We start from the raw sequence: 14,393 nt of genomic DNA on the forward strand, positions 1-14,393 counted from the left end.
GAAGAAGAAGAATAAGAAGAGGGAGAAGAAGAGGAAGAGGAAGGGAGGGAAGGAGGGAAGGGAGGGAGGGAAAAGAAGAAGAAGGAAAAGAAGAAGAAGAAGGAGAAGAGGTAAAGAGAAGAAGAAGAGGGAAAGAGGAAAAAAAGAAGAAGAAAGAGAGAAGAAGAAGAGGGAGAGAGGAGGAGGAGAAGAAGAAAAAGAAGAAGAGGAAGAGAAGGGGGAGAGGAGAAGAGAGAGAGAAAGAGAGAGAGAGAGAGAGAGAGAGAGAGAGAGAGAGAGAGAGAGAGAAGAGTTTGTAAGTGGACTATTCCAGCTGGAGTGGCGGGTTCAATTAGTGCAGTAATGGGAGATAAATCTGGAAAAGTAAGTTGGGGGTTCAGATTGTGGAATGCCTTAAATGCCATTCTAATGAGGTTAGACTTGATCTTATAAGTAGTGGGGAACCACTGAAGGCTTTTGATCATGATGGCAATTATGTTGTTGGATATGATCACATATGTACATGCCTTAGACTGTATATATTGTATATTTTCCTTTTAAAAGATATACAGTGGAATAAATAGGGGATTTTTGCTTTGGTTTTTCTTTTTGACCTTATTCTGCAGAACAGTCACACAAATTGTCTGCTGGCTAGAGAGGTGAGGTGAGGATGGGGGACTGCATCTCAGTATGGCATTGTACAATTGTTCACATCACACTCCAAGGACCATTTTTGCAGTGTCCTTCTTGGAGTGATGGCAGATCAAATGAAGAGGGCTCTAGGTGGTGCAATGGATAAAGCGTAGTCAGGAAGACCTGAGTTCAAATCTAGCTTCAGATACTCTGTAGCTGCATGACCCTGGGCAAATCACTTAAACTCTTTCAAAATTCATTTCCCCTATCTATAAAATAGGAACAAAAGTACCTACCTTATAGGGTTGTTGTAAAGATCAAACAAGGTAGTATGTGTTAAGTGCTGTGCAAACCTCACAGCCTCACAAATGCTAGCTATTATTATAGGTAGTGTTAGGAAGAACTTGTTAGTTAAGAAGCCTTGCGTGATGGAGACTGTAGGATCACCAGTTCCTGGTGGCTAACTTCTGGTCACTGGTCTGTTAACAGTTGCTGTCATATTTGTAGCAGATGCCGTTCTCTGTAAACCCGGCAAAGTTTCACCCACCTTGTTTGGTTTCCCACCACTTGCTACTCTGTAGCTTGAAAACAGTGTCTTAAATAAGAACACATCTAACAGGTGTTTTTGGCAGGTTCCAAAGAGTGTTAAGACACCTGGGGCTGTGGTGAATCTGTGCAGTAATACCTCTCCCTTCTCGGCCCCAAATTATAAAGCCAGCATCATGCCAGCTTAATGCTCAAGATCCTCCTTGGTGACATGATGTCCTGATGTGTACAGGGTCAAGTCCAAGCTCCTGAATGGTTAGCAAGGCCTTCTGTGATCTGAAAAATTCACTAATGCCCTGTCAACCTGGTGATGAGGTTCTTGGGATTTAGCTAGATTGGTTCTTAGGTGACAGATCTGTGGTCAAGTCCTGCACACAAAGTCTTGCAGGACCTTCCAGAGCTTCTGCTTTTCTGGCCCAGTTTTTTAAAACCCAAGGTCACCTCCGTGCCACAATGAGGCTGATATTGATAGTTAGCTAGCTAGCTAGCTATATTTGTATTCCCAGCACTTTGAATAGTATCTGGCACCTAGTGAGTGCTTAATTAATGCTTGTGGACTCAAATTTTTCCTGCTTTCAGCATCATGTAGAAGAGTTTTGAAGTTTTGAAGTCAATTTGGAGAGCATCATAAGCTTAGCTTGTGCAGATTCTAGTGGGAAGTGGGGGTGAGGGAGGGAATGGGGAAGCAGAAGATTCTTTTCATTCATTAATGCATTCATTTGACAAGCATTTATTAAGTGCCTACTGCATGTCAGGCACTGTACTAGGTTCTGGGCATACACCAACAAGTAAAACACTACTTGCCATCCCAAGAATCTTATGTTCATCTGAATAAATGCAACATACACATAGAAAAGTAAACATAACACATAAAGAAATTGATTTCTGAGGAGATGGCTCTAGAAACTGGGGGCATCAGGACAGACTTCCTATGGGAGGCTGAGATGAGGAGGAACTGCATTTCTATCTCCTACAGCCCTTTTCTGCTCTATGATCAAGTTCAAGAACTTGAGTGGAAAGGTGGATTTTCTCCCCCAGGACATCAAGTTTGGAATGGATGGGTCTCTGGTACTGTTCTTTCCACTCTATGATGGCTTTGTTATGCCTAATGATCAGATTTTGAATTGCAGAATTTATTTCCTGTATAAGGAAATGTTATTATTTTTATCATGCAGTGTACATAAATTCTTACCTCACATTGAATCACCTGAGAGAAGCTGGGGCCATGCGGTGTCTCATCATTTCTACCCAGCAAGGGAACTAGAAAGAGTTACACCTAAAGCAATTGAACCAGAGAGTCCTTTGTTATGTAATGGCCCAGTAACAACTGTAATGCAGTGGTCCTTAGCACACCAGTGGGTGTCTTGGAGGGGCAGCATCTTTTGAGAAGCAGAGATATTGGGAATATCTTAGGTTACTAAGTGTCATAATACCAAGGATTTTGAAGTTTGATATCAGTACATGTGGAGTTGATGCCAGCCATGCAGATCCTCAAGACCTATGAAGTTGAGCTTAATGGAACATTGAGGTTAGATTCAAAGCATTTTAGATACTACCCAAAGTGTTTAGGGGCTCACTAAATCTTTGTGAGCCCTTTTGCAAATGGGAGTGCTTTATGGGTCTGGGTAAACACACTAAATTTCTGAATCCTCTGAAAATCATCAGGTTAAAAGAATTTCAACATTTGTTTCTCCCACATAGTAGACAGAGATTGGCATGAAAATATAATTAAAAATAATAGAAAAGGACTATCTGGTTTAAGTCCATACATAAAGGAAATCAAACAATAGGAAAATAAGCTTTTGAATTAAAAAAAATGGAATATATGAATTTCTGGGCTACTTCTCAAAATATTTAAACATGGACAAATGCTAGAATGTTGGATCAAACCTATTAAAATGAAATTTAATAGAAATAAGTGTAAAGTCTTAGAGTTGGGTCTAGAAAATCATCTTCAGAACAAGACACAGCTGGACAACAGTTCCTATAAGAAAGATCTAGGATATTAGTAGACTAGAAGTTTAATATTAGTCAATAGTATGATATGGTGACTAAGAAAGCTAATGCCATCTGAGGTTGCATTAAAAGGAGCATTATGTACAGAATGAGAGAGGTGATAGTTCCTTTGGGTTGCCTAATCTGACTCGGCTATACCAGGAGTTTTGTATTCAACTCTGACCACCACATTTTAGGGCAGCTGTGGGGTGCAGTGTGCCAGGCTTGGAGTCAGGAAGACCTGAGTTCAAATCCAGCCTCAGACACTTATTAGCTGTGTGACTCTGGGCAAGTCACTTAACCCTGTTTGCCTCAGTTTCCTCATCTGTAGAATGAGGTGGAGAAGGAAATGGCAAATTACTCCAGTATCTTTGGGGTTTTCTTCTTGATCAGTTGAAGGAACCGAGGAATCTTTAACTTTAAGGAGAAAAGACTTGGGGGCGTGATAACTATTCAAGTGGTTGGAGGAAGGAGAATTAAATTTATTTTGCTTGGCTCCAGAGGGCAGAACCAGAAGCAAAAGTGAAAGTTTCAGGTTCCATGGAAAGAAGATTTATCTATCAATTAGAGCCATTCTAAAGGGGAACAGGTTGTCATAGGAAGCGGTAAGTCACTCCTCACTTGAAATTTTGAAGTGAAGGCTGGATAATTAATAATTATTTTAAAGCAGCTGTTATGAGACAGGTACTATGCTAAGTACTTTACAATTATTATCATATTTATTCCTCACAGCAACCCTGGGAGGTAGGTGGTGTTATTATTCCCATTTTACAGATGAGGAAACTGAGACAAACATTGGCTAGGTGATTTGCTCAAGGTCACGCAGCAAGTAAGTATCTGAGGCCAGATTTGAGCTCATATCTTCCTGACTCCAGACCTGAAGCTCTATCCACCATACTACCTAGCTGCCCTGTTTGGATACCACTTGGAGATGGTGCATAAGGAATTCTTGTTTAGACATAGGTTGTAATAGCCCTTGAGGTCTCTTCTAACTCTAAAATAGGCACAGGAACCCCAGGAGTAGCATCAATCCTCAAAATATCATTCCTGCTTCCAGGTCGGACTTCTACGCCATTCATTATCCAGTGAGGCAACTCCTGTTGAGAAGAAGCCATTCATCTCTACCAGCTGCCAATCAGCTACCAACCAAAAGGCAGGCAATCCAGCCTAGCTGAAACAGTAAGGAAAGGAGAGGAAGAGGAAGAGGGAGAGGGAGAGACACAGAGAGAGGAGAGAAGGAAAAAAGAAAGATAAGAGAAAGTAAACAAAGAGAAGGAGGAGGAGATGAAGGAGGAGGAGAAGGAGGGTACACACACACACACACACACACTCACAGGATGCAGTATATGCCAAGCAAATAAAATCACTGCCACTATTTGGCTACAATCTCCTCTCAAATCCTGATGGGGACATTAAAGAATCTTGAACCCAAAGAGTCATAGAAATAGCCATGCTTCCAGTCCAAAGCCTTTGGCCATCATCCTGGGAAGCAGCCCCTGGGGAGACACAACCTGGCAACTGTTCCTTCAGGTGCTACATTCACAGCTACTAAGGACCCAGCAAACAAAATTCTAGCCACCCAAGACATTGGTATGATCACATGGCTCAAACATCAGAAACTAATATGATTCTGTTAATGAAAATGACTTAAGGAAGAGGCATCAACATTTATGCTGTGGCACCCTAAGGACCACACATGCTTTCCATCTGACTTGCAGCTATAATTTCCCGCATATACATGTATACATGTTTACATACATACATAGTCTCCCTCATTAGAGCGTGAGCTTCTTGAGAACAGGGAACCTTGCCTTTTCTCTATTTGTATACCTGGTGCTTAGCACAGTGTTTTGAACAGAGTAAATACTTCACAAATCCTTTATTGTCTCATTCTTTTAGTCTAAAATTCTCAGATAACTGTCAATTAGTGAAGACAAGTGTCAGGTAAGGAATTTGGTGGGGGGGGGCAAGGATCAGGTGGAGGGAAGGGATTTCAGGGGAGGTTTATAAGCAGAAATCCCAACTATCAGACTTGTTCTACTTAATGAGTGAATCTGATCTGTGACTTGGCAGACTGTATTACATTTTAAGCCCCATGTACTATATGTCCTCAGAGCTAGCCTATCAATTTTTCCTTTCTTAGACTTTGTTAGATACTATAACAAGCAATTTTTTTCTGTGCAGCAAAACACTATTATGGAGAACTATGGGAGTTTCAAGTGCAGTGAAAACTTCTTAATACAATGTTAAATGATTAGTTTTAAGTAAAATTTCAGGTAATTGAACTTGTGATAATCAAGTGTGAAGTAGGAAGCAATTTTATATTTTTAATTGAAACTCCTCTTACATGTTTTATAACATCAACACACCCTCAATCAATTTCACATTCATCTTGTAATCCTTGTGATTCCTAAGATTAAAAAAAAAACTTTTGTAAAATAGCTGTGAGGAATATAATTTGAGTGACTTTGAAAATTTGGTAACTTTGGAGAAAAACCACCTAATTTGTTTTCTTTATGGAGTTAACTCTCACAGAATTGTAAAGAATGTTCTTTGTTAACCTTAAAGTACTATATAAATATCAATTATTATTATCTCTAAGGCTGCTTTAATCTATAACATTCTACATTTTGTGAGTCTAGAATTTTTACGAATTAAAAGATAGGGGAGAAAATGAGGTAGCATTGCGAGGTGCCAAGAGAGTGGTCCTGACAGTGAGTGCCACGGGAGTGCAGAATGTGGGTGGAGTCACAGGGCAGTAATTCACATGTACACCATTTTGAAGTTTGCAAAGCCTTTGATATACATTACACCTTGTTGGAGTGTCTTGACATCCCTGTGGGGTTTATTATTATATATACTACTTTCTCCATTTTACAAATGAGAAAACTGAGGTTATGAGAAGTGAAGTGACTTGTCCATTGTCATACAGCTAGTAATTGTCAGAGGCATGATTTGAACCCAGGTCTTTCTGACGCCCATAATCAGCCCTTTCCACGTTTTGTCATATTGCCTATTGTAGATGTTTTGGAAAATGAAGTTTACTGGCCAAGACCAACTCTATACAGTTGGATAATAGTTACCACTAACATTCATCTTGTTAGAATGATTTTGCTAGCTTCAAAAATTCCTTGACTGGAGTCTGCTTTGGTCTTTTAACTGCAGTATGAGTTTCAGGATGACTTTCCCCACTCTCTCTCACCTCATTCCTTGCCAGTGTCGAACCAAAGGCAACAATTAAGCAAGGTCAAATTGGACCACCCCCCCTTCCTCCCCTCCCCCCATCCTCCAACATAACAATAGTAATTTCACAATTATCACACATTAATAATGCCATATGCTGGGCTAGATACTGAGTGCAAAGAGTTAAACTTCCCCGAACTTCTCTGAACCCCATTTTTCTCACAGACTTGTTGAGTCTCTAAATCCTCTGAGGATAAGGTGTAAGATACAGTCTGTCATCAAGGAAGGAGGGCAGGAAACAAGCATTTATTAAGCATCAACTGCATTCTAAGCACATTACAAATATTATCTCATTTGGTCCTCACAGCAACCCTGGGAGGTAGGTGATATTATTGTCCTCATTTCAAAGTTGAAGGAATTGAGTCAGAAAGAGGTTGAATGACTTGTCCAGGGTCACACAGCTATTAAGCATCTGAGACCAGATTTGAACTCAGGTCTTCCTGACTCCAGGCCCAGCACTTTATCCATTTGTGTTCCCTAGTTGCCACTAGGAGCTTATGGGATACAAAAGCTTAGGGGATACAAAAGGATGGGGTTAGACCAGAAGGAGGGGCAGGGTTATGTGATGAAATTGCCCTGTACTTGGAGAGACCAAGATTTGAATCCGGGCTTTGACACTTATTACTTTTTGTTGTTGTAGACAAGTCATTTTGCCCCTCTGTGCCTCACTTTCTTCATCTGTAAAATGAGCATAATTCTTGCACTACTGACCTCACAATGTTATGAAGACAGTTCTCTATTGACCTTAATGCACTATATAAATGTCAGTCATGGTTCTCTAAGACTGCTTCTATCTATAACATTCCTTGTTCCACAAGTCTATAATTTACATGTACAAAGAGATAGGGAATAAAATAAGGTAGCATTGCCAGGTGCCAAGTAAGTGGTAGTGATGATAAATGCTATAGGAGCAGAGTAAGGAGGGATCTCTGTGTGCCAGAGTATAGAAACTCAAGCTGGGTCTTGAAGAACGGGTAGGAGGAGCTCAGGAGGAGGCATTATAGGTAGAGTGAATTAGATGAGCAAGTTCACAAAGAATCTTCGGTTTGACATTTAAGACCCTTCATAACCTGGCCCGTTTCCATCTTTCCATGCTTCTTATACTTTCTTCTCCACTGTCTGCTGTACTATCCATCTACACTGGCCTTCTTGTGGCCATCCCTCATGCTCCCTGCATTTGCATTGGCTGTCTGCCATGTCTAGAAGGCTCTCCCTTCTCACCTCCGAATCCTAGATACCTTGGCTTCTTTCAAGACTCAGCCCGATTTCCACCTTGTGCAGGGCACCTTCTCCCTGCTCCCTCAAACCCTGTTGGTCTCTTCCTTTTAAAGATGACCTTCCACTTGCCTTGTATATATCTTATGATACACAATTATTTGCATGATTTCTATTACACTGTGAGCTTCTTGAGATCAGAGATCATGTTTTCCCTTTTCTTTGTATTTCCAGTGCTTAGTCTAGCTTCCTGAGAAGTGCCTAATGAATGCTGTTAACTGACTGACAATAAACTGTCAACAGACAGTGTAGATCAGCTTGACTGTAGTGAACAGTAAAAAATAAAGTTGGAGAAGTGGGTTGGGTTCAGAGCATGGAGGACCTTTGAGTGGTGGGCCAAGGGATTTGAGGTTTATTCTTTAGGCAGTGGGGAGTCACAGGAGGTTTTTGAACACAGAAATAATGTGTGCAAAATGGTATTTCTGGAAGGATTAATGTGGAAATGGTGTCTCAGTCCTTAACAGTTGTAATGAGACGTGTTCAGTTGTGTCAAACTCTTGTTGACCCCATTTCATTTTACAGATGGTAAAACTGAGGCAAACAGGGTTAAGTGACTTGCTCAGGGTCACACAACTAGTAAGTGTCTGAGGCCAGATTTGAACTTAGGAAGATGAGTCTTCCTGACTCCAGGCCTGGCACTCTATACACAGTGCCACCTAGTTGCCCTGTAATGAGATTTAGAGTGGATTTAATAAAAAAATCAGCCAGACCAGAAGTACATAAAGCAGTAGGCCTTTATTATTGCTTATAGTATCACTCATAAAAGGAGGCTTATGAGCCTAAAATGAAGGACTCATGGATCAGGGACAAGGATACAACCAGGGTGGTAGCCGCAACACCAAGTGAGCTGGTCTTTGGGTCATGGCAGTAGGAAGAAGAGGTGGCAGTCAGCCATGGTCCTTCAGAGAGCCCCTCCACCACATCCAATTCCTCCAAGCTCTCTATCTTTCCTCCTCTTAGGGGCAGGATGGTTCATGATCACCTGTTTTTATTTTACAGATGGGCAAATTGAGACTCAGAGAAAGTTATTTCCTCAAGTCACACAATGTAGTGACAACTTGATGTACTGGCTAAGTCAGCCTTGAAGCCAAGAAGACCTGGGTCCTAGGTTCCATCTCTGACACATACTGTCTTGGTGGGCAAAGTCACTTAACCTCTCAGTGGTCCAAGTAATGAAGATTATAAATTACAGAGAAGGCACCAATATGTATTGGTAGTGGGAATTTCCTCATCTAAAGACACCTCTATGTCATCTCTATACCAATGAATTTACAAGTCCAATTCCTGTTCTTATCAGGCATTGTCAGAGCTGAGATTTTAACCTAGGCCTCCTAACTCTAAGCCTTGTACTTTTCTCATTCCACTATGTTGTTCATCCTTCATTCTCAAAGAGGACCAATGACATCATGAGGGCAATGACTTGCTCATGAATAAGATTTAAGTGAGGTAGAACTGTGCAGTCATCAGCCTCACTCTCTCCTCCAGAGTCATCAGAGTCCAGTGGCAAGACAAGAGTCAATACCCTTGGCGATGGGCCAGTTTCATTTCAGTACCATTTTGACGTCTCTCTACTGGCCCATGGCCATTTGTTTCACAATTTGGCTCAAGACTTACCCCTCTCCAGAAAGCTTTGCCAGATTTATTCCAATATAGCCACAGTCACTCCAGATACTCCAATGACCTTAATAACATTTTGTGTTTATTTTGAAGACTGTTAAAGGTTATTCCAGAATCACAGAATTTCAGAGTTTGAAGGAACCTTGACAGTCATTCAGTCCAACCTATACCCTACAAGAGAATTGCTTCTGCAATATACCCTATCATATCAAAATAGTTTAAAAAAAAAAAAGGAGATCCAGGGGTGTGTTAGTTAATGTTGAACTATACAATCAACAAAACAATAAATAAAGCTCTGGTTTGTAGCTTCAACTGATTTCCAAAGTGTAAATACTCACTGAAAATTTAACAATCTTCCCTCTGGAGCCTCTTGGAGATGTCTTCAGCATAACTCTGAATATCCATTGAGGGGGAATCCATTCCTACCCAAGGCAGGCCACTTCCCATTTGCATAGTTTTAATTGATAAGCAATTTTTCCTAATGTGAAGCCTAAATTTGCCTCTTTGCAACTTCAAACAGAACAAATCTAATTTCTTTCCCACATGACAGCCTTTCAAATACAGGGAGATAGCTATCATGTTCCCTCCATCTTCTCTTTTCTAGACTAAACATACCTATTTCTTTCAATCTATAAAATGAGAGGGTTGAACTAAATGATTTCTAAGGTCCCTTCCAACTTTAAGTCTATGATTCTATTAATTGACCCTCATATAGTACATGCCTGCAGATAGGTGACTTAGGATAGAACACTGGGCTTGAAAGCAAGAAAACCTGAGTACAAATCCAGCTTCAGACACTAGCTGTGTGACATTGGGCATGGCACTTAATCTCTGTTTGTCTTGGTTTCCTCAGTTGTAAAATGGGCTAATGATAACACCTACCTTCCTGGGTGGTGTGAGGATGAAATGAGGCATTTGTAAAGTCCTTTATAAACCTTAAGGCACTATATGAATGCTCATTATTATTAATTCCCTACCTGGCTGCTCTCCCAAACTTCATCCTTGTCTCCAGAAATTCATCTTCCCGCAGGATCACATCAGCTCTGAGACTCATACCTTTTCAGTATCCCTTTCTCTGAGACCCCTCTGCCTCTGATTGGAGAGGGTGGAGGATAGACATTGGACAGCTCCTCTCACATCCTCTATTTGTTGAGTGGGGCCAAGTTAGCCATATTAACATTTTCCACCCAGCCGCAGGACTTCCTCCTCTTCCTCCTCTCCACTCCCCTGCTTCTTTTTTTAGCTTCTTTTTACCTGTTGTCTCCCCATTAGATTATGAGCTTCTTGGGGGTAGGCACTGTCTTTTGCCTTTCTCTGTATCCCCAGCACTTAGCACAGTGCCCGACATATAGTAGGTGGTTACTAAATGTTTATTGACTAACTCACTCAAGGTTCTTTTACACCCTCTGGAGATTCTCTAGCTTATGAATTCATATCCTTTTTAAAATGTGGTGCCTAGAAATGAACACAATATTCCAAATGTGGCCCGACCAGGGCAGACTAAAGGGGTGCTATCACGTCTTTATTCTTAGAAGCCATGTTTCTCTTAAACTTCTGTCAAACCATAATTCCTCTATTAAGTAATGGTAAAAAAGATTCTTAGAGGGTGAGGTGAGATCCACATGAAGAAGTAGTCAAGTTTTCTTCCCTCCAAAGGAAGGAAACCACCCCCCCACCAAAGCTGCAGGATTGAAACTATGCAGAAAATAAACATAATACCTAGTCTGTATGTAGCATTTGACAATTTTCAAATTGCAGCTGAATCTCAAAGTTCTGAAGAAAAAATTTATCCCTACTTTACAGGAGATTAAGGAAACAACAGTCTCCCTAATTTTTTAAAGTTATGAATAAACATTCACATGAACAATAGGGCATGAGTAGAGCATACATGAGCAGAGTTTAACATTATAATCAAATGAAATCCTGCACCATATTAATTTGGAACATATTCAATTATATTCACAACCATTATTGGGTTATGATGAACAGTTAATGTAAATGATTAAATCTTATTAGTTACACAGTTGAATCAAGAATTTCTGGAGTCTACTGGAGGGGAGGAGGTACAAGAGTCAGGTGGAATGTGAAACTACCTTGATGTCCCCTTTGAAGACCCATAGTTACATGACACTTTCCTAGAAGAATGTGACCACAGCTATGGAATTCTGGGACTTTTCATTTCCTTCCTTCCAGAACTGGCACTTGTGTTGGCTGTCTCTGTCTCTGTGTGTCTGTCTGCCTCTCATCCCCTCTACATATATATTTTGTATAGATACTAGAGGGGAATATTATCAGGTGAGTGAAGGTCTCCCACTCTTAATCAAAACACCCTTACTCTTAATTTAGGTAACTTAATCAGATTCCTAACACTAAGTTGTGAATGGATGGCTAATAATCAGCCAAACAAAGTTATCCTCCCCCCCCACAACAGTGGTGTGCTGAAATTCCTGGTATCAGTAGAGAAAAAGTGTACCCTTTGTTAGTTAAATGAAAACTGGCTTGGTTTTTGGGCAAAGAAAAAAGGACAGAAACAGCTCTAGGCAAAATGGAGGTTGTCTTTGTTGTCCTCCTTTCCTTCTGTTTCCATTTTCTGCTGCCATGTTAATGCTTCTCTCTTGCCCTCTAGATCTAGGTGACCTCATGCTGTCCTGAGTCTGGCCAAAGTTCCCCACTACTATGCCACCTACTCAGGCCTGCCCTCCATGGTAGAACCCATACTCATTCTCTTCTAATCCAAATCTCCATTCCATTAGTGTAAATTATAGCAGTCCACCAGAGCCCTCCTGGGATATTCTAAAGGGCTCAGAAAAGGGAGATTTCTCCAATTTCTTGAAGGAAATAAAATGTGGTGTAGCATAGCAATAATAAAGAAGTATCAAGGTTTGACACTGCAGCATTTTCTCTTGCTTTTTCTTTCCCTTTTTTTTTTCTCTCAGTAGAATACAGCTGAGTCGGGAAAGCTGAGGAATGCATCCTTTCAGACTAATTCCAGCACCTGGTATCTTAAATTCCCAGTGCTACCAAGACACCTGGGAAAATGGCAGGGTAGACAATGTTTGTTTTTGTTCCCTGTCACTATCCTTTGGGAACTTTTATCTTACCACCTATTGGTACCTTCTGTTTTGTTCCAAGATACCCAGTGCTCTTATATTGTCCTCCAGTGGTCCAAAATACCTGATTCTACCCCCAAACCATCCTTCAAAATATTTAGTCTCTCCTCACAGTGAAAAATACCTCTCAGGGATTAGATGAAAGTAATTCACATTGAGATGTAAATGAGACTCAATCCTGCCAGCAGGTGTTTGAATTCTAGAAGAAGAGTTTGTTAATCAGTTTGAATCCCTAATTGGTGGAAGGTGTGGGGAAGATATTTGTAAACATGGAAGTTTCCATGTTTTCACTTTATCTAGTCTGTTAGGAAGTAAAATGCCTAGAGTTAGGTCTTCAGCTAATCTCTTCCTACCCACATCTTTCTTCACTTTTCTCTGGGAAGCTTATAGGGCTCCAGGAAATCCCAAAGTGATGAAAACTTACAAACATAAAATATTTGACTGGAAAACTGAGAAAGTGGAAGTTACTCTATAGCTTAGTCAGATGGTTGGACTGGTGAGACAAGGTGCATCGATGTGGACCAGCCATGGTGAGGTAGTTTTGTAGTGGCTTTAGGTGGAAAGCAGAAGGCAGATTTATATAATTAGGGGGAGCACTGTTTGTGGGTGTGAGTAGATGAGAGAAATGCAGGTACTGGCTTTAAGAGGAAGAAGCATATTCTTGTGGTTGGAGATTTTCTGATTAGAGGTAAAGGAGTAACTATGTGTAATTAAAGTCAACAAATCTTTCTTAAGCACTTATTATGATCAAGGCACCATGCAAGAGGAAGAGAGAAAAAAGAGAGAGAAAGAAAAACTGTCCTCAAGGATCTTACGTTCTTTTGGGAGATATACAACATAAATACAGGTAAGTAAATACAAATTAACTTGAGAGGAGAGAGACAAGTAATTGGGAAAATCAGGGGTGGCCTCAGGTAGGGTGGCACTTGAGCTAAGTCTCAAAGGAAAATGGGAGTTTGAAAAGGCAGATGTGAGGAAGGAGTATATTTAAGACATGAGGGATAGTCTACAAAGACAGAGATGGGAGATAGAATGCTGAGCTGAGGGAAAATCTAATCAATTTGAATAGATTGTAGGGTTTGTGATGGGGAGTAATATGAGATTAGTCTGGAAATGTAGATGGGAACCAGATTGTGAAGGATAGTGAACCTGTGGATGGAGAAAAGAAACCAGTTTTGAGAGATATGGAGGTAGAATCAACAAAACTTGGATACTGTTTAGATAAGGTGGTGGCAAGGGTGAGGGAAGAGTCAAGGGAGATGTTCCCAAGCGACACATTTCTAAATGTCAGTCCTAAATGTCAGAAATACAGAAGTTTGAATGAGAGATGGGTTTTGGGGAAAAAAGATGGGTTTTATTGGAGCCAACCTCCAACAATCACTTTGGAAGAGGCAATTGTTAAAATTTCAGTGTGAGTGTTTACACCTCAGCAATAGATAGAAATCAGGGTTTGCTTTAATTTTTTGTTGTTGTTGATTATCTAACTGTGAAGTGTTAATAATGCACATTTTTCCTTGAAGTGTTTGTGTATATATATCTTCTCCATCTCCGGCTCCTCCCCAGTTGTTAAACTTTTACTAGTACACTCCTGCATTGTTCAATAAACATTGCTTGAGCTCAGCAGGAGAGCAGTAGAAGGTTCAGGGAATGAAGGCTTGGTGTCATTAGGCTAACAAAAACAATGACTGGCATTTGTATAGCTCTTTAAGGTGTTCAAAGTGCTTTACATCCATTATCTCATTTGAACTTCACAGCAACCTTGTCCAAAAGGCAATTGATATGAGATTGCAGTTAAGTTTTGGGCTCATTTGTGTAGGGATGGGAATTGAGCTAATGAGATTACTAAAACAGAGCGTGTGGAGAGAGGAGAGCCCAGGACCCAGCCTTTGGGAAGAACCAGGCTCTAAAGCTCATGAGATGGATGGATGATGATCTAGCAAAAGAGACCTAGGAGTGATCATATGGATAGAAAGAGAATTGGGACCAAAGTATCAT

Source organism: Vombatus ursinus, unplaced genomic scaffold, assembly GCF_900497805.2.
Source record: "Vombatus ursinus unplaced genomic scaffold, bare-nosed wombat genome assembly UNPS02014789.1, whole genome shotgun sequence".
NCBI classification, from domain to species: Eukaryota; Metazoa; Chordata; class Mammalia; order Diprotodontia; family Vombatidae; genus Vombatus; species Vombatus ursinus.